The sequence below is a fragment of the Rhipicephalus microplus genome, chromosome 2, assembly GCF_043290135.1.
Source record: "Rhipicephalus microplus isolate Deutch F79 chromosome 2, USDA_Rmic, whole genome shotgun sequence".
Classification (NCBI taxonomy): domain Eukaryota; kingdom Metazoa; phylum Arthropoda; class Arachnida; order Ixodida; family Ixodidae; genus Rhipicephalus; species Rhipicephalus microplus.
Genome location: NC_134701.1, coordinates 1,012,297 through 1,036,975, shown reverse-complemented (window position 1 = coordinate 1,036,975; position 24,679 = coordinate 1,012,297).

Below are 24,679 nucleotides of genomic sequence, written 5' to 3'. Positions count from 1 at the left end.
AGCTAGGTAGCGTCGTGAAACTACCAAAAACGACGTCATCTAACGAGATAGTGTTGTTTTATAGCGAGTATTAAACTGCGATAGGTGAAATGTTGTGAAAGCACACAAAACGGCATGAACAAGCCAAATACTGCGTGTTATACCGTTACAAGTGCGAAACTGCTATATTGTGATATTCTCGTTAAAGCGCATGCAAGCATCGTGAAACCTTAAAGAACAATGTCATTTAGCGAGATACAACGTTCTGTACTGCAATAAGTTGGTGAAAAACTGTGAGGTTATGCAAATATGGTAATTGTGAACAAAACAGTGTAATAGAGCGTTTTTAGATACAAGTGCGATTGTTAGGTTAGGTTAAGATATGAACCGTCGTAAAACCACATTAAACAATGTCACTTAGTGAGATGTAGTGTTTTTCAACATTACAAGTTGGGAACTACGATATCTAATGTGAAAGCGCATGAAACCGTCGTAATCTTGTAGAAAACATTGTAAAGTGGTGAGTAAAACGTTTTCTAACGATAGAAGTGCGAAGGTTAGGTTAGGTTAGGTTAGTTTAAGCTAGGTAGCGTCGTGAAACTACTAAAAACGACGTCATCTAACGAGATAGTGTTGTTTTATAGCGAGTATTAAACTGCGATAGGTGAAATGTTGTGAAAGCACACAAAACGGCATGAACAAGCCAAATACTGCGTGTTCTACCGTTACAAGTGCGAAACTGCCATATTGTGATATTCTCGTTAAAGCGCATGCAAGCATCGTGAAACCTTAAAGAACAATGTCATTTAGCGAGATACAACGTTCTGTACTGCAATAAGTTGGTGAGAAACTGTGAGGTTATGCAAATATGGTAATTGTGAACAAAACAGTGTAATAGAGCGTTTTTAGATACAAGTGCAAAATTTAGGTTAGGTTAAGATATGAACCGTCGTAAAACCGCATTAAACAAATGTCAATTAGTGAGATGCAGTGTTTTTCACCATTAAAAGTCGGGAACTGCGATATCTAATGTGAAAGCGCTTGCAAACGTCGTTAGGTTAGGTTAGGTTAGGTTAGGTTACGTTAGGTTAGGTTTGGTTTGGTTAGGTTAGGTTAGGTTAGGTTATGTTAGGTTAGGTTGGGTTAGGTTAGGTTAGGTTACGTTAGGTTAAGGTATGAACCGTTGTAAAACCGCAATAAACAATGTCACTTAGTGAGATGCAATGTTTTTCACCTTTACAAGTTGGGAACTGCGATATCTAATGTGAAAGCGCTTGAAACCGTCGTAATGTTGTAGAAAGCAATGTAAAGTAGCGAGTAAAACGTTTTCTAACGATAGAAGTGCGAAGGTTATGTTAGGTTGAGTTATGTTAGTTTAAGCTAGGTAGCGTCGTGAAACTACCAAAAACAACGTCATCTAACGAGATAATGTTGTTTTATTGCGAGTACGAAACTGCGATAGCTGAAATGTTGTGAAAGCACACGAAACGGCATGAACAAGCCAAATACTGCGTGTTGTACCGTTACAAGTGCGAAACTGCTATGTTGTGATATTCTCGTTAAAGCGCATGCAAGCATCGTGAAACCTTAAAGAACGATGTCATTTAGCGAGATACAGCGTTCTGTACTGCAATAAGTTGGTGAAAAACTGTGAGGTTATGCAAATATCCTAATTGTGAACGAAACAGTGTAATAGAACGTTTTTTAATACAAGTGCGAATGTTAGGTTAAGATATGAACCGTCGTAAAACCGCATTAAACAATGTCACTTGATGAGATGCAGTGTTTTTCACCATTACAAGTCGGGAACTGCGATATCTAATGTGAAAGCGCTTGCAAACGTCGTTAGGTTAGGTTAGGTTAGGTTAGGTTAGGTTAGGTTAGGTTAGGTTTGGTTAGGTTAGGTTAGGTTAGGTTAGGTTAGGGATGTTAGGTAAGGTTTGGTTAGGTTAGGTTAGGTTAGGTTGGGTTAGGTAAGGTTAGGTTAGGTTAAGATATGAACCGCGCTAAAACCGCATTAAACAATGTCACTTAGTGAGATGCTGTGTTTTTCACCATTACAAGTCGGGAACTGCGATATCTAATGTGAAAGCACTTGCAAACGTCGTTAGGTTAGGTTAGGTTAGGTTAGGTTAGGTTACGTTAGGTTAGGTTTGGTTAGGTTAGGTTAGGTTAGGTTATGTTAGGTTAGGTTGGGTTAGGTTAGGTTAGGTTAAGATATGAACCGCGCTAAAACCGCATTAAACAATGTCACTTAGTGAGATGCAGTGTTTTTCACCTTTACAAAATGGGAACTGCGATATCTAATGTGAAAGCGCATGAAACCGTCGTAATCTTGTAGAAAACATTGTAAAGTGGTGAGTAAAACGTTTTCTAACGATAGAAGTGCGAAGGTTAGGTTAGGTTAGGTTAGTTTAAGCTAGGTAGCGTCGTGAAACTACCAAAAACGACGTCATCTAACGAGATAGTGTTGTTTTATAGCGAGTATTAAACTGCGATAGGTGAAATGTTGTGAAAGCACAAAAACGGCATGAACAAGCCAAATACTGCGTGTTATACCGTTACAAGTGCGAAACTGCTATATTGTGATATTCTCGTTAAAGCGCATGCAAGCATCGTGAAACCTTAAAGAACAATGTCATTTAGCGAGATACAACGTTCTGTACTGCAATAAGTTGGTGAAAAACTGTGAGGTTATGCAAATATGGTAATTGTGAACAAAACAGTGTAATAGAGCGTTTTTAGATACAAGTGCGAATGTTAGGTTAGGTTAAGATATGAACCGTCGTAAAACCGCATTAAACAATGTCACTTAGTGAGATGTAGTGTTTTGCAACATTACAAGTCGGGAACTACGATATCTAATGTGAAAGCGCATGAAACCGTCGTAATCTTGTAGAAAACATTGTAAAGTGGTGAGTAAAACGTTTTCTAACGATAGAAGTGCGAAGGTTAGGTTAGGTTAGGTTAGTTTAAGCTAGGTAGCGCGGTGAAACTACCAAAAACGACGTCATCTAACGAGATAGTGTTGTTTTATAGCGAGTATTAAACTGCGATAGGTGAAATGTTGTGAAAGCACACAAAACGGCATGAACAAGCCAAATACTGCGTGTTCTACCGTTACAAGTGCGAAACTGCTATATTGTGATATTCTCGTTAAAGCGCATGCAAGCATCGTGAAACCTTAAAGAACAATGTCATTTAGCGAGATACAGCGTTCTGTACTGCAATAAGTTGGTGAAAAACTGTGAGGTTATGCAAATATCGTAATTGTGAACGAAACAGTGTAATAGAGCCTTTTTCAATACAAGTACGAATGTTAGGTTAGGTTAAGATATGAACCGTCGTAAAACCGCATTAAACAATGTCACTTAGTGAGATGCAGTGTTTTTCACCATTACAAGTCGGGAACTGCGATATCTAATGTGAAAGCGCTTGCAAACGTCGTTAGGTTAGGTTAGGTTAGGTTAGGTTAGGTTAGGTTATGTTAGGTTAGGTTGGGTTAGGTTAGGTTAGGTTACGTTAGGTTAAGGTATGAACCGTTGTAAAACCGCAATAAACAATGTCACTTAGTGAGATGCAGTGTTTTTCACCTTTACAAGTTGGGAACTGCGATATCTAATGTGAAAGCGCTTGAAACCGTCGTAATGTTGTAGAAAGCAATGTAAAGTAGCGAGTAAAACGTTTTCTAACGATAGAAGTGCGAAGGTTATGTTAGGTTGAGTTATGTTAGTTTAAGCTAGGTAGCGTCGTGAAACCACCAAAAACGACGTCATCTAACGAGATAGTGTTGTTTTATTGCGAGTACGAAACTGCGATAGGTAAAATGTGAAAGCACACAAAACGGCATGAACAAGCCAAAAACTGCGTGTTGTACCGTTACAAGTGCGAAACTGCTATGTTTTGACATTCTCGGTAAAGCGCATGCAAGTATCGTGAAACCTTAAAGAACGATGTCATTTAGCGAGATACAGCGTTCTGTACTGTAATAAGCTGGTGAGAAACTGTGAGGTCAAGCAAATATCGTAATTGTGAACGAAACAGTGTAATTGAGCGTCTTTAGATACAAGTGCGAATGTTAGGTTAGGTTGACATATCAACCGTCGTAAAACCGCATTAAACAATGTCACTTAGTGAGATGTAGTGTTTTTCAACATTACAAGTCGGGAACTACGATATCTAATGTGAAAGCGCATGAAACCGTCGTAATCTTGTAGAAAACATTGTAAAGTTGCGAGTAAAACGTTTTCTAACGATAGAAGTGCGAAGGTTAGGTTAGGTTAGGTTAGTTTAAGCTAGGTAGCGTCGTGAAACTACCAAAAACGACGTCATCTAACGAGATAGTGTTGTTTTATAGCGAGTATTAAACTGCGATAGGTGAAATGTTGTGAAAGCACACAAAACGGCATGAACAAGCCAAATACTGCGTGTTATACCGTTACAAGTGCGAAACTGCTATATTGTGATATTCTCGTTAAAGCGCATGCAAGCATCGTGAAACCTTAAAGAACAATGTCATTTAGCGAGATACAACGTTCTGTACTGCAATAAGTTGGTGAAAAACTGTGAGGTTATGCAAATATGGTAATTGTGAACAAAACAGTGTAATAGAGCGTTTTTAGATACAAGTGCGAATGTTAGGTTAGGTTAAGATATGAACCGTCGTAAAACCGCATTAAACAATGTCACTTAGTGAGATGTAGTGTTTTTCAACAAGTCGGGAACTACGATATCTAATGTGAAAGCGCATGAAACCGTCGTAATCTTGTAGAAAACATTGTAAAGTGGTGAGTAAAACGTTTTCTAACGATAGAAGTGCGAAGGTTAGGTTAGGTTAGGTTAGTTTAAGCTAGGTAGCGCGGTGAAACTACCAAAAACGACGTCATCTAACGAGATAGTGTTGTTTTATAGCGAGTATTAAACTGCGATAGGTGAAATGTTGTGAAAGCACACAAAACGGCATGAACAAGCCAAATACTGCGTGTTCTACCGTTACAAGTGCGAAACTGCTATATTGTGATATTCTCGTTAAAGCGCATGCAAGCATCGTGAAACCTTAAAGAACAATGTCATTTAGCGAGATACAACGTTCTGTACTGCAATAAGTTGGTGAGAAACTGTGAGGTTATGCAAATATGGTAATTGTGAACAAAACAGTGTAATAGAGCGTTTTTAGATACAAGTGCCAAATTTAGGTTAGGTTAAGATGTGAACCGTCGTAAAACCGCATTAAACAAATGTCAATTAGTGAGATGCAGTGTTTTTCACAGTTAAAAGTCGGGAACTGCGATATCTAATGTGAAAGCGCTTGCAAACGTCGTTAGGTTAGGTTAGGTTAGGTTAGGTTAGGTTACGTTAGGTTAGGTTAGGTTAGGTTAGGTTATGTTAGGTTAGGTTGGGTTAGGTTAGGTTAGGTTACGTTAGGTTAAGGTATGAACCGTCGTAAAACCGCATTAAACAATGTCACTTAGTGAGATGCAGTGTTTTTCACCTTTACAAGTTGGGAACTGCGATATCTACAGTGAAAGCACTTGAAACCGTCGTAATGTTGTAGAAAGCAATGTAAAGTAGCGAGTAAAACGTTTTCTAACGATAGAAGTGCGAAGGTTATGTTAGGTTGAGTTATGTTAGTTTAAGCTAGGTAGCGTCGTGAAACCACCAAAAACGACGTCATCTGACGAGATAGTGTTGTTTTATTGCGAGTACGAAACTGCGATAGGTAAAATGTTGTGAAAGCACACAAAACGGCATGAACAAGCCAAATACTGCGTGTTGTACCGTTACTAGTGCGAAACTGCTATGTTTTGACATTCTCGGTAAAGCGCATGCAAGTATCGTGAAACCTTAAAGAACGATGTCATTTAGCGAGATACAGCGTTCTGTACTGTAATAAGTTGGTGAGAAACTGAGGTCAAGCAAATATCGTAATTGTGAACGAAACAGTGTAATTGAGCGTCTTTAGATACAAGTGCGAATGTTAGGTTAGATTGACATATCAACCGTCGTAAAACCGCATTAAACAATGTCACTTAGTGAGATGCAGTCTTTTTCACCATTACAAGTCGGGAACTGCGATATCTAATGTGAAAGCGCTTGCAAACGTCGTTAGGTTAGGTTAGGTTAGGTTAGGTTACGTTACGTTAGGTTAGGTTTGGTTAGGTTAGGTTAGGTTAGGTTATGTTAGGTTAGGTTGGGTTAGGTTAGGTTGGGTTAGGCTAGGTTAGGTTAAGATATGAACCGCGCTAAAACCGCATTAAACAATGTCACTTAGTGAGATGCAGTGTTTTTCACCTTTACAAGTTGGGAACTGCGATATCTAATGTGAAAGCGCTTGAAACCGTCGTAATGTTGTAGAAAGCAATGTAAAGTAGCGAGTAAAACGTTTTCTATCGATAGAAGTGCGAAGGTTATGTTAGGTTGAGTTATGTTAGTTTAAGCTAGGTAGCGTCGTGAAACCACCAAAAACGACGTCATCTAACGAGATAGTGTTGTTTTATTGCGAGTACGAAACTGCGATAGGTAAAATGTGAAAGCACACAAAACGGCATGAACAAGCCAAATACTGCGTGTTGTACCGTTACAAGTGCGAAACTGCTATGTTTTGACATTCTCGGTAAAGCGCATGCAAGTATCGTGAAACCTTAAAGAACGATGTCATTTAGCGAGATACAGCGTTCTGTACTGTAATAAGCTGGTGAGAAAGTGTGAGGTCAAGCAAATATCGTAATTGGGAACGAAACAGTGTAATTGAGCGTCTTTAGATACAAGTGCGAATGTTAGGTTAGGTTGACATATCAATCGTCGTAAAACCGCATTAAACAATGTCACTTAATGAGATGTAGTGTTTTTCAACATTACAAGTCGGGAACTACGATATCTAATGTGAAAGCGCATGAAACCGCCGTAATCTTGTAGAAAACATTGTAAAGTTGCGAGTAAAACGTTTTCTAACGATAGAAGTGCGAAGGTTAGGTTAGGTTAGGTTAGTTTAAGCTAGGTAGCGTCGTGAAACTACCAAAAACGACGTCATCTAACGAGATAGTGTTGTTTTATAGCGAGTATTAAACTGCGATAGGTGAAATGTTGTGAAAGCACACAAAACGGCATGAACAAGCCAAATACTGCGTGTTCTACCGTTACAAGTGCGAAACTGCTATATTGTGATATTCTCGTTAAAGCGCATGCAAGCATCGTGAAACCTTAAAGAACAATGTCATTTAGCGAGATACAACGTTCTGTACTGCAATAAGTTGGTGAAAAACTGTGAGGTTATGCAAATATGGTAATTGTAAACAAAACAGTGTAATAGAGCGTTTTTAGATACAAGTGCGAATGTTAGGTTAGGTTAAGATATGAACCGTCGTGAAACCGCATTAAACAATGTCAATTAGTGAGATGCAGTGTTTTTCACCATTACAAGTCGGGAACTGCGATATCTAATGTGAAAGCGCTTGCAAACGGCGTTAGGTTAGGTTAGGTTAGGTTAGGTTACGTTAGGTTAGGTTAGGTTTGGTTAGGTTAGGTTAGGTTAGGTTAGGTTGGGTTAGGTAAGGTTAGGTTAGGTTAAGATATGAACCGCGCTAAAACCGCATTAAACAATGTCACTTAGTGAGATGCTGTGTTTTTAACCATTACAAGTCGGGAACTGCGATATCTAATGTGAAAGCGCATGAAACCGTCGTAATCTTGTAGAAAACATTGTAAAGTAGCGAATAAAACGTTTTCTAACGATAGAAGTGCGAAGGTTCGGTTAGTTTGAGCTAGGTAGCGTCGTGAAACCACCAAAAACGATGTCATCTAACGAGATAGTGTTGTTTTATTACGAGTACGAAACTGCGATAGGTAAAATATTGGGAAAGCACACAAAATGGCATGAACTAGCCAGATACTGCGTCTTGTGCCGTTACAAGTGCGAAACTGCTTTAATATGATATTCTCGTTAAAGCGCATGCAAGTATCGTGAAACCTTAAAGAACGATGTCATTTAGCGAGATACAACGTTCTGTACTGCAATAAGTTGGTGAAAAACTGTGAGGTTATGCAAATATGGTAATTGTAAACAAAACAGTGTAATAGAGCGTTTTTAGATACAAGTGCGAATGTTAGGTTAGGTTAAGATATGAACCGTCGTGAAACCGCATTAAACATTGTCAATTAGTGAGATGCAGTGTTTTTCACCATTAAAAGTCGGGAACTGCGATATCTAATGTGAAAGCGCTTGCAACCGTCGTTAGGTTAGGTTAGGTTAGGTTAGGTTAGGTTTTGTTAGGTTAGGTTAGGTTAGGTTAGGTTAGATTAGGTTAGGTTGGGTTGAGTTGGGTTAGGTTAGGTTAGGTTAGGTTGGGTTAGGTTAGGTTAGGTTAGGTTACGTTAGGTTAGGTTAGGTTACGTTAGGTTAGGTTAGGTTAGGTAAGGATAATTTGGTTAGGTTAGGTAAGGTTAGGTTAGGTTAGGTTAGGTTGGGTTGGGTGTTGTTGGGTTGGGTTGGGTTGGGTTAGGTTAGGTTAGGTTACGTTAGGTTAGGTTAGGTTACGTTAGGTTACGTTAGGTTATGTTAGGTTAGGTTAGGTTAGGTTACGTTAGGTTAGGTTAGGTCAGGTAAGGTTAGGTGAGGTTAGGTTAGGTTACGTTAGGTTAAGGTATGAACCGTCGTAAAACCGCATTAAACAATGTCACTTAGTGAGATGCAGTGTTTTTCACGTTTACAAGTTGGGAACTGTGATATCTAATGTGAAAGCGCTTGAAACCGTCGTATTGTTGTAGAAAGCAATGTAAAGTAGCGAGTAAAACGTTTTCTAACGATAGAAGTGCGAAGGTTATGTTAGATTGAGTTATGTTAGTTTAAGCTAGGTAGCGTCGTGAAACTACCAAAAACAACGTCATCTAACGAGATAGTGTTGTTTTATTGCGAGTATTAAACTGCGATAGGTGAAATGTTGTGAAAGCACACAAAACGGCACGAACAAGCCAAATACTGCGTGTTCTACCGTTACAAGTGCGAAACTGCTATATTGTGATATTCTCGTTAAAGCGCATGCAAGCATCGTGAAACCTTAAAGAACAATGTCATTTAGCGAGATACAGCGTTCTGTACTGCAATAAGTTGGTGAAAAACTGTGAGGTTATGCAAATATCGTAATTGTGAACGAAACAGTGTAATAGAGCGTTTTTCAATACAAGTACGAATGTTAGGTTAGGTTAAGATATGAACCGTCGTAAAACCGCATTAAACAATGTCACTTAGTGAGATGCAGTGTTTTTCACCATTACAAGTCGGGAACTGCGATATCTAATGTGAAAGCGCTTGCAAACGTCGTTAGGTTAGGTTAGGTTAGGTTAGGTTAGGTTAGGTTACGTTAGGTTAGGTTTGGTTAGGTTAGGTTAGGTTATGTTAGGTTAGGTTGGGTTAGGTTAGGTTAGGTTACGTTAGGTTAAGGTATGAACCGTCGTAAAACCGCAATAAACAATGTCACTTCGTGAGATGCAGTGTTTTTCACCTTTACAAGTTGGGAACTGCGATATCTAATGTGAAAGCGCTTGAAACCGTCGTAATGTTGTAGAAAGCAATGTAAAGTAGCGAGTAAAACGTTTTCTATCGATAGAAGTGCGAAGGTTATGTTTGGTTGAGTTATGTTAGTTTAAGCTAGGTAGCGTCGTGAAACCACCAAAAACGACGTCATCTAACGAGATAGTGTTGTTTTATTGCGAGTACGAAACTGCGATAGGTAAAATGTGAAAGCACACAAAACGGCATGAACAAGCCAAATACTGCGTGTTGTACCATTACAAGTGCGAAACTGCTATGTTTTGACATTCTCGGTAAAGCGCATGGAAGTATCGTGAAACCTTAAAGAACGATGTCATTTAGCGAGATACAGCGTTCTGTACTGTAATAAGCTGGTGAGAAAGTGTGAGGTCAAGCAAATATCGTAATTGGGAACGAAACAGTGTAATTGAGCGTCTTTAGATACAAGTGCGAATGTTAGGTTAGGTTGACATATCAACCGTCATAAAACCGCATTAAACAATGTCACTTAATGAGATGTAGTGTTTTTCAACATTACAAGTCGGGAACTACGATATCTAATGTGAAAGCGCATGAAACCGCCGTAATCTTGTAGAAAACATTGTAAAGTTGCGAGTAAAACGTTTTCTAACAATAGAAGTGCGAAGGTTAGGTTAGGTTAGGTTAGTTTAAGCTAGGTAGCGTCGTGAAACTACCAAAAACGACGTCATCTAACGAGATAGTGTTGTTTTATAGCGAGTATTAAACTGCGATAGGTGAAATGTTGTGAAAGCACACAAAACGGCATGAACAAGCCAAATACTGCGTGTTCTACCGTTACAAGTGCGAAACTGCTATATTGTGATATTCTCGTTAAAGCGCATGCAAGCATCGTGAAACCTTAAAGAACAATGTCATTTAGCGAGATACAACGTTCTGTACTGCAATAAGTTGGTGAAAAACTGTGAGGTTATGCAAATATGGTAATTGTAAACAAAACAGTGTAATAGAGCGTTTTTAGATACAAGTGCGAATGTTAGGTTAGGTTAAGATATGAACCGTCGTGAAACCGCATTAAACAATGTCAATTAGTGAGATGCAGTGTTTTTCACCATTAAAAGTCGGGAACTGCGATATCTAATGTGAAAGCGCTTGCAACCGTCGTTAGGTTAGGTTAGGTTAGGTTAGGTTAGGCTTTGTTAGGTTAGGTTAGGTTAGGTTAGGTTAGATTAGGTTAGGTTGGGTTGAGTTGGGTTAGGTTAGGTTAGGTTAGGTTAGGTTGGGTTAGGTTAGGTTAGGTTAGGTTAGGTTACGTTAGGTTAGGTTAGGTTACGTTAGGTTAGGTTAGGTTAGGTTACGTTAGGTTAGGTTAGGTTAGGTAAGGATAATTTGGTTAGGTTAGGTAAGGTTAGGTTAGGTTAGGTTAGGTTGGGTTGGGTGTTGTTGGGTTGGGTTGGGTTGGGTTAGGTTGGGTTAGGTTAGGTTAGGTTACGTTAGGTTAGGTTAGGTTAGGTTAGGTTACGTTAGGTTATGTTAGGTTAGGTTAGGTTAGGTTACGTTAGGTTAGGTTAGGTCAGGTAAGGTTAGGTTACGTTAGAATAGGTTAGGTTAGGTTAAGTTAGGTTAGGTTAGGTTTGGTTAGGTTTGGTTAGGTTAGCTTAGGTTAGGTTAGGTTGGGTTGGGTTGGGTTGGGTTAGGTTAGGTTAGGTTAGGTTAGGTTGGGTTAGGTTAGTTTAGGTTAGGTTAGGTTAGGTTGGGTTGGGTTGGGTTAGGTTAGGTTAGGTTAGGTTAGGTAAGGTTAGGTGAGGTTAGGTTAGGTTACGTTAGGTTAAGGTATGAACCGTCGTAAAACCGCATTAAACAATGTCTTTTAGTGAGATGCAGTGTTTTTCACCTTTACAAGTTGGGAACTGTGATATCTAATGTGAAAGCGCTTGAAACCGTCGTATTGTTGTAGAAAGCAATGTAAAGTAGCGAGTAAAACGTTTTCTAACGATAGAAGTGCGAAGGTTATGTTAGGTTGAGTTATGTTAGTTTAAGCTAGGTAGCGTCGTGAAACTACCAAAAACAACGTCATCTAACGAGATAGTGTTGTTTTATTGCGAGTACGAAACTGCGATAGGTGAAATGTTGTGAAAGCACACAAAACGGCATGAACAAGCCAAATACTGCGTGTTGTACCGTTACAAGTGCGAAACTGCTATGTTGTGATATTCTCGTTAAAGCGCATGCAAGCATCGTGAAACCTTAAAGAACGATGTCATTTAGCGAGATACAGCGTTCTGTACTGCAATAAGTTGGTGAAAAACTGTGAGGTCAAGCAAATATTGTAATTGTGAACGAAACAGTGTAATTGAGCGTCTTTAGATACGAGTGCGAATGTTAGGTTAGGTTGACATATCAACCATCGTAAAACCGCATTAAACAATGTCACTTAGTGAGATGTAGTGTTTTTCAACATTACAAGTCGGGAACTGCGATATCTAATGTGAAAGCGCTTGCAAACGTCGTTAGGTTAGGTTAGGTTAGGTTAGGTTAGGTTACGTTAGGTTAGGTTTGGTTAGGTTAGGTTAGGTTAGGTTATGTCAGGTTAGGTTAGGTTAGGTTAGGTTAAGATACGAACCGCGCTAAAACCGCATTAAACAATGTCACTTAGTGAGATGCAGTGTTTTTCACCTTTACAAGTTGGGAACTGCGATATCTAATGTGAAAGCGCTTGAAACCGTCGTAATGTTGTAGAAAGCAATGTAAAGTAGCGAGTAAAATGTTTTCTAACGATAGAAGTGCGAAGGTTATGTTAGGTTGAGTTATGTTAGTTTAAGCTAGGTAGCGTCGTGAAACCACCAAAAACGACGTCATCTAACGAGATAGTGTTGTTTTATTGTGAGTACGAAACTGCGATAGGTAAAATGTGAAAGCACACAAAACGGCATGAACAAGCCAAATACTGCGTGTTGTACCGTTACAAGTGCGAAACTACTATGTTTTGACATTCTCGGTAAAGCGCATGCAAGTATCGTGAAACCTTAAATAACGATGTCATTTAGCGAGATACAGCGTTCTGTACTGTAATAAGTTGGTGAGAAACTGTGAGGTCAAGCAAATATTGTAATTGTGAACGAAACAGTGTAATTGAGCGTCTTTAGATACGAGTGCGAATGTTAGGTTAGGTTGACATATCAACCATCGTAAAACCGCATTAAACAATGTCACTTAGTGAGATGTAGTGTTTTTCAACATTACAAGTCGGGAACTACGATATCTAATGTGAAAGCGCATGAAACCGTCGTAATCTTGTAGAAAACATTGTAAAGTTGCGAGTAAAACGTTTTCTAACGATAGAAGTGCGAAGGTTAGGTTAGGTTAGGTTAGGTTAGTTTAGGCTAGGTAGCGTCGTGAAACTACCAAAAACGACGTCATCTAAAGAGAGTGTTGTTTTATTGCGAGTATTAAACTGCGATAGGTGAAATGTTGTGAAAGCACACAAAACGGCATGAACAAGCCAAATACTGCGTGTTCTACCGTTACAAGTGCGAAACTGCTATATTTTGATATTCTTGTTAAAGCGCATGCAAGCATCGTGAAACCTTAAAGAACGATGTCATTTAGCGAGATACAGCGTTCTGTACTGCAATAAGTTGGGGAAAAACTGTGAGGTTATGCAAATATCGTAATTGTGAACGAAACAGTGTAATAGAGCGTTTTTCAATACAAATACGAATGTTAGGTTAGGTTAAGATATGAACCGTCGTAAAACCGCATTAAACAATGTCACTTAGTGAGATGCAGTGTTTTTCACCATTACAAGTCGGGAACTGCGATATCTAATGTGAAAGCGCTTGCAAACGTCGTTAGGTTAGGTTAGGTTAGGTTAGGTTAGGTTACGTTAGGTTAGGTTTGGTTAGGTTAGGTTAGGTTAGGTTATGTTAGGTTAGGTTGGGTTAGGTTAGGTTAGGTTAGGTTAGGGTAGGTTAGGTTAAGATACGAACCGCGCTAAAACCGCATTAAACAATGTCACTTAGTGAGATGCAGTGTTTTTCACCTTTACAAGTTGGGAACTGCGATATATAATGTGAAAGCGCTTGAAACCGTCGTAATGTTGTAGAAAGCAATGTAAAGTAGCGAGTAAAACGTTTTCTAACGATAGAAGTGCGAAGGTTATGTTAGGTTGAGTTATGTTAGTTTAAGCTAGGTAGCGTCGTGAAACCACCAAAAACGACGTCATCTAACGAGATAGTGTTGTTTATTGCGAGTACAAAACTGCGATAGGTAAAATGTTGTGAAAGCACACAAAACGGCATGAACAAGCCAAATACTGCATGTTGTACCGTTACAAGTGCGAAACTCCTATGTTGTGACATTCTCGGTAAAGCGCATGCAAGTATCGTGAAACCTTAAAGAACGATGTCATTTAGCGAGATACAGCGTTCTGTACTGTAATAAGTTGGTGAGAAACTGTGAGGTCAAGCAAATATCGTAATTGTGAACGAAACAGTGTAATTGAGCGTCTTTAGATACAAGTGCGAATGTTAGGTTAGGTTGACATATCAACCATCGTAAAACCGCATTAAACAATGTCACTTAGTGAGATGTAGTGTTTTTCAACATTACAAGTCGGGAACTACGATATCTAATGTGAAAGCGCATGAAACCGTCGTAATCTTGTAGAAAACATTGTAAAGTTGCGAGTAAAACGTTTTCTAACGATAGAAGTGCGAAGGTTCGGTTAGGTTAGGTTAGTTTAGGCTAGGTAGCGTCGTGAAACTACCAAAAACGACGTCATCTAAAGAGATAGTGTTGTTTTATTGCGAGTATTAAACTGCGATAGGTGAAATGTTGTGAAAGCACACAAAACGGCATGAACAAGCCAAATACTGCGTGTTCTACCGTTACAAGTGCGAAACTGCTATATTGTGATATTCTCGTTAAAGCGCATGCAAGCATCGTGAAACCTTAAAGAACAATGTCATTTAGCGAGATACAGCGTTCTGTACTGCAATAAGTTGGTGAAAAACTGTGAGGTTATGCAAATATCGTAATTGTGAACGAAACAGTGTAATAGAGCGTTTTTCAATACAAGTACGAATGTTAGGTTAGGTTAAGATATGAACCGTCGTAAAACCGCATTAAACAATGTCACTTAGTGAGATGCAGTGTTTTTCACCATTACAAGTCGGGAACTGCGATATCTAATGTGAAAGCGCTTGCAACCGTCGTTAGGTTAGGTTAGGTTAGGTTAGGTTAGGTTTTGTTAGGTTAGGTTCGGTTAGGTTAGGTTAGATTAGGTTAGGTTGGGTTGAGTTGGGTTAGGTTAGGTTAGGTTAGGTTGGGTTAGGTTAGGTTAGGTTAGGTTAGGTTACGTTAGGTTAGGTTAGGTTACGTTAGGTTAGGTTAGGTTAGGTAAGGATAATTTGGTTAGGTTAGGTAAGGTTAGGTTAGGTTAGGTTAGGTTGGGTTGGGTGTTGTTGGTTTGGGTTGGGTTGGGTTGGGTTGGGTTAGGTTGGGTTAGGTTAGGTTAGGTTACGTTAGGTTAGGTTACGTTAGGTTAGGTTAGGTTACGTTAGGTTCTGTTAGGTTAGGTTAGGTTAGGTTACGTTAGGTTAGGTCAGGAAAGGTTAGGTTACGTTAGAATAGGTTAGGTTAGGTTAGGTTAGGTTACGTTAGGTTAGGTTAAGTTAGGTTAGGTTTGGTTAGGTTAGCTTAGGTTAGGTTAGGTTGGGTTGGGTTGGGTTGGGTTAGGTTAGGTTAGGTTGGGTTAGGTTAGTTTAGGTTAGGTTAGGTTAGGTTAGGTTGGGTTGGGTTAGGTTAGGTTAGGTTAGGTTAGGTAAGGTTAGGTTAGGTTAGGTTAGGTTACGTTAGGTTAAGGTATGAACCGTCGTAAAACCGCATTAAACAATGTCACTTAGTGAGATGCCGTGTTTTTCACCTTTACAAGTTGGGAACTGTGATATCTAATGTGAAAGCGCTTGAAACCGTCGTATTGTTGTAGAAAGCAATGTAAAGTAGCGAGTAAAACGTTTTCTAACGATAGAAGTGCGAAGGTTATGTTAGGTTGAGTTATGTTAGTTTAAGCTAGGTAGCGTCGTGAAACTACCAAAAACAACGTCATCTAACGAGATAGTGTTGTTTTATTGCGAGTACGAAACTGCGATAGGTGAAATGTTGTGAAAGCACACGAAACGGCATGAACAAGCCAAATACTGCGTGTTGTACCGTTACAAGTGCGAAACTGCTATGTTGTGATATTCTCGTTAAAGCGCATGCAAGCATCGTGAAACCTTAAAGAACGATGTCATTTAGCGAGATACAGCGTTCTGTACTGCAATAAGTTGGTGAAAAACTGTGAGGTTATGCAAATATCGTAATTGTGAACGAAACAGTGTAATAGAGCGTTTTTCAATACAAATACGAATGTTAGGTTAGGTTAAGATATGAACCGTCGTAAAACCGCATTAAACAATGTCACTTAGTGAGATGCAGTGTTTTTCACCATTACAAGTCGGGAACTGCGATATCTAATGTGAAAGCGCTTGCAAACGTCGTTAGGTTAGGTTAGGTTAGGTTAGGTTAGGTTACGTTAGGTTAGGTTTGGTTAGGTTAGGTTAGGTTAGGTTAGGTTAGGTTAGGTTAGGTAAGGTTAGGTTAGGTTAGGTTAGGTTACGTTAGGTTAAGGTATGAACCGTCGTAAAACCGCATTAAACAATGTCACTTAGTGAGATGTAGTGTTTTTCAACATTACAAGTCGGGAACTACGATATCTAATGTGAAAGCGCATGAAACCGTCGTAATCTTGTAGAAAACATTGTAAAGTTGCGAGTAAAACGTTTTCTAACGATAGAAGTGCGAAGGTTAGGTTAGGTTAGGTTAGTTTAGGCTAGGTAGCGTCGTGAAACTACCAAAAACGACGTCATCTAAAGAGATAGTGTTGTTTTATTGCGAGTATTAAACTGCGATAGGTGAAATGTTGTGAAAGCACACAAAACGGCATGAACAAGCCAAATACTGCGTGTTCTACCGTTACAAGTGCGAAACTGCTATATTGTGATATTCTCGTTAAAGCGCATGCAAGCATCGTGAAACCTTAAAGAACAATGTCATTTAGCGAGATACAGCGTTCTGTACTGCAATAAGTTGGTGAAAAACTGTGAGGTTATGCAAATATCGTAATTGTGAACGAAACAGTGTAATAGAGCGTTTTTCAATACAAGTACGAATGTTAGGTTAGGTTAAGATATGACCCGTCGTAAAACCGCATTAAACAATGTCACTTAGTGAGATGCAGTGTTTTTCACCATTACAAGTCGGGAACTGCGATATCTAATGTGAAAGCGCTTGCAAACGTCGTTAGGTTAGGTTAGGTTAGGTTAGGTTAGGTTTGGTTAGGTTAGGTTAGGTTAGGTTATGTTAGGTTAGGTTGGGTTAGGTTAGGTTAGGTTACGTTAGGTTAAGGTATGAACCGTTGTAAAACCGCAATAAACAATGTCACTTAGTGAGATGCAGTGTTTTTCACCTTTACAAGTTGGGAACTGTGATATCTAATGTGAAAGTGCTTGAAACCGTCGTAATGTTGTAGAAAGCAATGTAAAGTAGCGAGTAAAACGTTTTCTAACGATAGAAGTGCGAAGGTTATGTTAGGTTGAGTTATGTTAGTTTAAGCTAGGTAGCATCGTGAAACCACCAAAAACGACGTCATCTAACGAGATAGTGTTGTTTTATTGCGAGTACGAAACTGCGATAGGTAAAATGTGAAAGCACACAAAACGGCATGAACAAGCCAAAAACTGCGTGTTGTACCGTTACAAGTGCGAAACTACTATGTTTTGACATTCTCGGTAAAGCGCATGCAAGTATCGTGAAACCTTAAAGAACGATGTCATTTAGCGAGATACAGCGTTCTGTACTGTAATAAGTTGGTGAGAAACTGTGAGGTCAAGCAAATATTGTAATTGTGAACGAAACAGTGTAATTGAGCGTCTTTAGATACGAGTGCGAATGTTAGGTTAGGTTGACATATCAACCATCGTAAAACCGCATTAAACAATGTCACTTAGTGAGATGTAGTGTTTTTCAACATTACAAGTCGGGAACTACGATATCTAATGTGAAAGCGCATGAAACCGTCGTAATCTTGTAGAAAACATTGTAAAGTTGCGAGTAAAACGTTTTCTAACGATAGAAGTGCGAAGGTTAGGTTAGGTTAGGTTAGTTTAGGCTAGGTAGCGTCGTGAAACTACCAAAAACGACGTCATCTAAAGAGAGTGTTGTTTTATTGCGAGTATTAAACTGCGATAGGTGAAATGTTGTGAAAGCACACAAAACGGCATGAACAAGCCAAATACTGCGTGTTCTACCGTCACAAGTGCGAAACTGCTATATTGTGATATTCTTGTTAAAGCGCATGCAAGCATCGTGAAACCTTAAAGAACGATGTCATTTAGCGAGATACAGCGTTCTGTACTGCAATAAGTTGGTGAAAAACTGTGAGGTTATGCAAATATCGTAATTGTGAACGAAACAGTGTAATAGAGCGTTTTTCAATACAAATACGAATGTTAGGTTAGGTTAAGATATGAACCGTCGTAAAACCGCATTAAACAATGTCACTTAGTGAGATGCAGTGTTTTTCACCATTACAAGTCGGGAACTGCGATATCTAATGTGAAAGCGCTTGCAAACGTCGTTAGGTTAGGTTAGGTTAGGTTAGGTTAGGTTAGGTTACGTTAGGTTAGGTTTGGTTAGGTTAGGTTATGTTAGGTTATGTTAGGTTAGGTTGGGTTAGGTTAGGTTGGGTTAGGTTAGGTTAGGTTAAGATATGAACCGCGCTAAAACCGCATTAAACAATGTCACTTAGTGAGATGCAGTGTTTTTCACCTTTACAAGTTGGGAACTGCGATATCTAATGTAAAAGCGCTTGAAACCGTCGTAATGTTGTAGAAAGCAATGTAAAGTAGCGAGTAAAACGTTTTCTAACGATAGAAGTGCGAAGGTTATGTTAGGTTGAGTTATGTTAGTTTAAGCTAGGTAGTGTCGTGAAACCACCAAAAACGACGTCATCTAACGAGATAGTGTTGTTTATTGCGAGTACGAAACTGCGATAGGTAAAATGTTGTGAAAGCACACAAAACGGCATGAACAAGCCAAATACTGCGTGTTGTACCGTTACAAGTGCGAAACTGCTATGTTGTGACATTCTCGGTAAAGCGCATGCAAGTATCGTGAAACCTTAAAGAACGATGTCATTTAGCGAGATACAGCGTTCTGTACTGTAATAAGTTGGTGAGAAACTGTGAGGTCAAGCAAATATTGTAATTGTGAACGAAACAGTGTAATTGAGCGTCTTTAGATACGAGTGCGAATGTTAGGTTAGGTTGACATATCAACCATCGTAAAACCGCATTAAACAATGTCACTTAGTGAGATGTAGTGTTTTTCAACATTACAAGTCGGGAACTACGATATCTAATGTGAAAGCGCATGAAACCGTCGTAATCTTGTAGAAAACATTGTAAAGTTGCGAGTAAAGCGTTTTCTAACGATAGAAGTGCGAAGGTTAGGTTAGGTTAGGTTAGGTTAGTTTAGGCTAGGTAGCGTCGTGAAACTACCAAAAACGACGTCATCTAAAGAGAGTGTTGTTTTATTGCGAGTATTAAACTGCGATAGGTGAAATGTTGTGAAAGCACACAAAACGGCATGAACAAGCCAAATACTGCGTGTTCTACCGTTACAAGTGCGAAACTGCTATATTGTGATATTCTCGTTAAAGCGCATGCAAGCATCGTGAAACCTTAAAGAACAATGTCATTTAGCGAGATACAGCGTTCTGTACTGCAATAAGTTGGTGAAAAACTGTGAGGTTATGCAAATATCGTAATTGTGAACGAAACAGTGTAATAGAGCGTTTTTCAATACAAATACGAATGTTAGGTTAGGTTAAGATATGAACCGTCGTAAAACCGCATTAAACAATGTCACTTAGTGAGATGCAGTGTTTTTCACCATTACAAGTCGGGAACTGCGATATCTAATGTGAAAGCGCTTGCAAACGTCGTTAGGTTAGGTTAGGTTAGGTTAGGTTAGGTGAGGTTACGTTAGGTTAGGTTTGGTTAGGTTAGGTTAGGTTAGGTTAGGTTATGTTAGGTTAGGTTGGGTTAGGTTAGGTTAGGTTACGTTAGGTTAAGGTATGAACCGTCGTAAAACCGCAATAAACAATGTCACTTCGTGAGATGCAGTGTTTTTCACCTTTACAAGTTGGGAACTGCGATATCTAATGTGAAAGCGCTTGAAACCGTCGTAATGTTGTAGAAAGCAATGTAAAGTAGCGAGTAAAACGTTTTCTAACGATAGAAGTGCGAAGGTTATGTTAGGTTGAGTTATGTTAGTTTGAGCTAGGTAGCGTCGTGAAACCACCAAAAACGACGTCATCTAACGAGATAGTGTTGTTTATTGCGAGTACGAAACTGCGATAGGTAAAATGTTGTGAAAGCACACAAAACGGCATGAACAAGCCAAATACTGCGTGTTGTACCGTTACAAGTGCGAAACTGCTATGTTGTGACATTCTCGGTAAAGCGCATGCAAGTATCGTGAAACCTTAAAGAACGATGTCATTTAGCGAGATACAGCGTTCTGTACTGTAATAAGTTGGTGAGAAACTGTGAGGTCAAGCAAATATTGTAATTGTGAACGAAACAGTGTAATTGAGCGTTTTTCAATACAAATACGAATGTTAGGTTAGGTTGACATATCAACCATCGTAAAACCGCATTAAACAATGTCACTTAGTGAGATGTAGTGTTTTTCAACATTACAAGTCGGGAACTACGATATCTAATGTGAAAGCGCATGAAACCGTCGTAATCTTGTAGAAAACATTGTAAAGTTGCGAGTAAAACGTTTTCTAACGATAGAAGTGCGAAGGTTAGGTTAGGTTAGGTTAGGTTAGTTTAGGCTAGGTAGCGTCGTGAAACTACCAAAAACGACGTCATCTAAAGAGAGTGTTGTTTTATTGCGAGTATTAAACTGCGATAGGTGAAATGTTGTGAAAGCACACAAAACGGCATGAACAAGCCAAATACTGCGTGTTCTACCGTTACAAGTGCGAAACTGCTATATTGTGATATTCTCGTTAAAGCGCATGCAAGCATCGTGAAACCTTAAAGAACAATGTCATTTAGCGAGATACAGCGTTCTGTACTGCAATAAGTTGGTGAAAAACTGTGAGGTTATGCAAATATCGTAATTGTGAACGAAACAGTGTAATAGAGCGTTTTTCAATACAAATACGAATGTTAGGTTAGGTTAAGATATGAACCGTCGTAAAACCGCATTAAACAATGTCACTTAGTGAGATGCAGTGTTTTTCACCATTACAAGTCGGGAACTGCGATATCTAATGTGAAAGCGCTTGCAAACGTCGTTAGGTTAGGTTAGGTTAGGTTAGGTGAGGTTACGTTAGGTTAGGTTTGGTTAGGTTAGGTTAGGTTAGGTTAGGTTATGTTAGGTTAGGTTGGGTTAGGTTAGGTTAGGTTACGTTAGGTTAAGGTATGAACCGTCGTAAAACCGCAATAAACAATGTCACTTCGTGAGATGCAGTGTTTTTCACCTTTACAAGTTGGGAACTGCGATATCTAATGTGAAAGCGCTTGAAACCGTCGTAATGTTGTAGAAAGCAATTTAAAGTAGCGAGTAAAACGTTTTCTAACGATAGAAGTGCGAAGGTTATGTTAGGTTGAGTTATGTTAGTTTAAGCTAGGTAGCGTCGTGAAACCACCAAAAACGACGTCATCTAACGAGATAGTGTTGTTTTATTGCGAGTACGAAACTGCGATAGGTAAAATGTGAAAGCACACAAAACGGCATGAACAAGCCAAATACTGCGTGTTGTACCGTTACAAGTGCGAAACTGCTATGCTTTGACATTCTCGGTAAAGCGCATGCAAGTATCGTGAAACCTTAAAGAACGATGTCATTTAGCGAGATACAGCGTTCTGTACTGTAATAAGCTGGTGAGAAACTGTGAGGTCAAGCAAATATCGTAATTGTGAACGAAACAGTGTAATTGAACGTCTTTAGATACAAGTGCGAATGTTAGGTTAGGTTGACATATCAACCGTCGTAAAACCGCATTAAACAATGTCACTTAGTGAGATGTAGTGTTTTTCAACATTACAAGCCGGGAACTACGATATCTAATGTGAAAGCGCATGAAACCGTCGTAATCTTGTAGAAAACATTGTAAAGTTGCGAGTAAAACGTTTTCTAACGATAGAAGTGCGAAGGTTAGGTTAGGTTAGGTTAGTTTAAGCTAGGTAGCGTCGTGAAACTACCAAAAACGACGTCATCTAACGAGATAGTGTTGTTTTATAGCGAGTATTAAACTGCGATAGGTGAAATGTTGTGAAAGCACACAAAACGGCATGAACAAGCCAAATACTGCGTGTTCTACCGTTACAAGTGCGAAACTGCTATATTGTGATATTCTCGTTAAAGCGCATGCAAGCATCGTGAAACCTTGAAGAACAGAGTCATTTAGCGAGATACAACGTTCTGTACTGCAATAAGTTGGTGAAAAACTGTGAGGTTATGCAAATATGGTAATTGTGAACAAAACAGTGTAATAGAGCGTTTTTTAATACAAGTGCGAATGTTAGGTTAGGTTAAGATATGAACCGTCGTAAAACCGCATTAAACAATGTCACTTAGTGAGATGCAGTGTTTTTCACCATTACAAGTCGGGAACTGCGATATCTAATGTGAAAGCGCTTGCAAACGTCGTTAGGTTAGGTTAGGTTAGGTTAGGTTAGGTTAGGTTACGTTAGGTTAGGTTAGGTTAGGTTTGGTTAGGTTAGGTTAGGTTAGGTCAGGTTAGGGTATGTTAGGTAAGGTTTGGTTAGGTTAGGTTAGGTTAGGTTGGGTTAGGTAAGGTTAGGTTAGGTTAAGATATGAACCGAGCTAAAACCGCATTAAACAATGTCACTTAGTGAGATGCTGTGTTTTTCACCATTACAAGTCGGGAACTGCGATATCTAATGTGAAAGCGCATGAAACCGTCGTAATCTTGCAGAAAACATTGTAAAGTAGCGAATAAAACGTTTTCTAACGATAGAAGTGCGAAGGTTCGGTTAGTTTGAGCTAGGTAGCGTCGTGAAACCGCCAAAAACGATGTCATCTAACGAGATAGTGTTGTTTTATTGCGAGTACGAAACTGCGATAGGTGAAATATTGGGAAAGCACACAAAATGGCATGAACTAGCCAGATACTGCGTCTTGTGCCGTTACAAGTGCGAAACTGCTTTATTGTGATATTCTCGTTAAAGCGCATGCAAGTATCGTGAAACCTTAAAGAACGATGTCATTTAGCGAGATACAGCGTTCTGAACTGTAATAAGTTGGTGAGAAACTGTGAGGTCAAGCAAATATCGTAATTGTGAACGAAACAGTGTAATTGAGCATATTTAGATACAAGTGCGAATGTTAGGTTAGGTTGAGATATCAACCGTCGTAAAACCGCATTAACCAATGTCACTTAGTGAGATGTAGTGTTTTTCAACATTACAAGTCGGGAACTACGATATCTAATGTGAAAGCGCATAAACCGTCGTAATCTTGTAGAAAACATTGTAAAGTTGCGAGTAAAACGTTTTCTAACGATAGAAGTGCGAAGGTTAGCTTGAGTTATGTTAGTTTAAGCTATGTAGCGTCGTGAGACCACCAAAAAGGACGTCAACTAACGAGAACGCGTTGTTTTATTGCATGTACGTAACTGCAATAGGTGAAATGTTGTGAAAGTACACAAAACGGCTTGAACAAGCCAGATACTGCGTGTTGTACCGTTACAAGTGCGAAACTGCTATAATGTGACATTCTTGTTAAAGCGCATGCAAGCATCGTGAAACCTTAAAGAACGATGTCATTTAGCGAGATACAGCGTTCTGTACTGCAATAAGTTGGTGAAAAACTGTGAGGTTATGCAAATATCGTAATTGTGAACGAAACAGTGTAATAGAGCGTTTTTCCATACAAGTACGAATGTTAGGTTAGGTTAAGATATGAACCGTCGTAAAACCGCATTAAACAATGTCACTTAGTGAGATGCAGTGTTTTTCACTATTACAAGTCGGGAACTGCGATATCTAATGTGAAAGCGCTTGCAAACGTCGTTAGGTTAGGTTAGGTTAGGTTAGGTTAGGTTACGTTAGGTTAGGTTTGGTTAGGTTAGGTTAGGTTAGGTTAGGTTATGTTAGGTTAGGTTGGGTTAGGTTAGGTTAGGTTAGGTTAGGTTAAGATACGAACCGCGCTAAAACCGCATTAAACAATGTCACTTAGTGAGATGCAGTGTTTTTCACCTTTACAAGTTGGGAACTGCGATATCTAATGTGAAAGCGCTTGAAACCGTCGTAATGTTGTAGAAAGCAATGTAAAGTAGCGAGTAAAACGTTTTCTAACGATAGAAGTGCGAAGGTTATGTTAGGTTGAGTTATGTTAGTTTAAGCTAGGTAGCGTCGTGAAACCACCAAAAACGACGTCATCTAACGAGATAGTGTTGTTTATTGCGAGTACAAAACTGCGATAGGTAAAATGTTGTGAAAGCACACAAAACGGCATGAACAAGCCAAATACTGCATGTTGTACCGTTACAAGTGCGAAACTCCTATGTTGTGACATTCTCGGTAAAGCGCATGCAAGTATCGTGAAACCTTAAAGAACGATGTCATTTAGCGAGATACAGCGTTCTGTACTGTAATAAGTTGGTGAGAAACTGTGAGGTCAAGCAAATATCGTAATTGTGAACGAAACAGTGTAATTGAGCGTCTTTAGATACAAGTGCGAATGTTAGGTTAGGTTGACATATCAACCATCGTAAAACCGCATTAAACAATGTCACTTAGTGAGATGTAGTGTTTTTCAACATTACAAGTCGGGAACTACGATATCTAATGTGAAAGCGCATGAAACCGTCGTAATCTTGTAGAAAACATTGTAAAGTTGCGAGTAAAACGTTTTCTAACGATAGAAGTGCGAAGGTTCGGTTAGGTTAGGTTAGTTTAGGCTAGGTAGCGTCGTGAAACTACCAAAAACGACGTCATCTAAAGAGATAGTGTTGTTTTATTGCGAGTATTAAACTGCGATAGGTGAAATGTTGTGAAAGCACACAAAACGGCATGAACAAGCCAAATACTGCGTGTTCTACCGTTA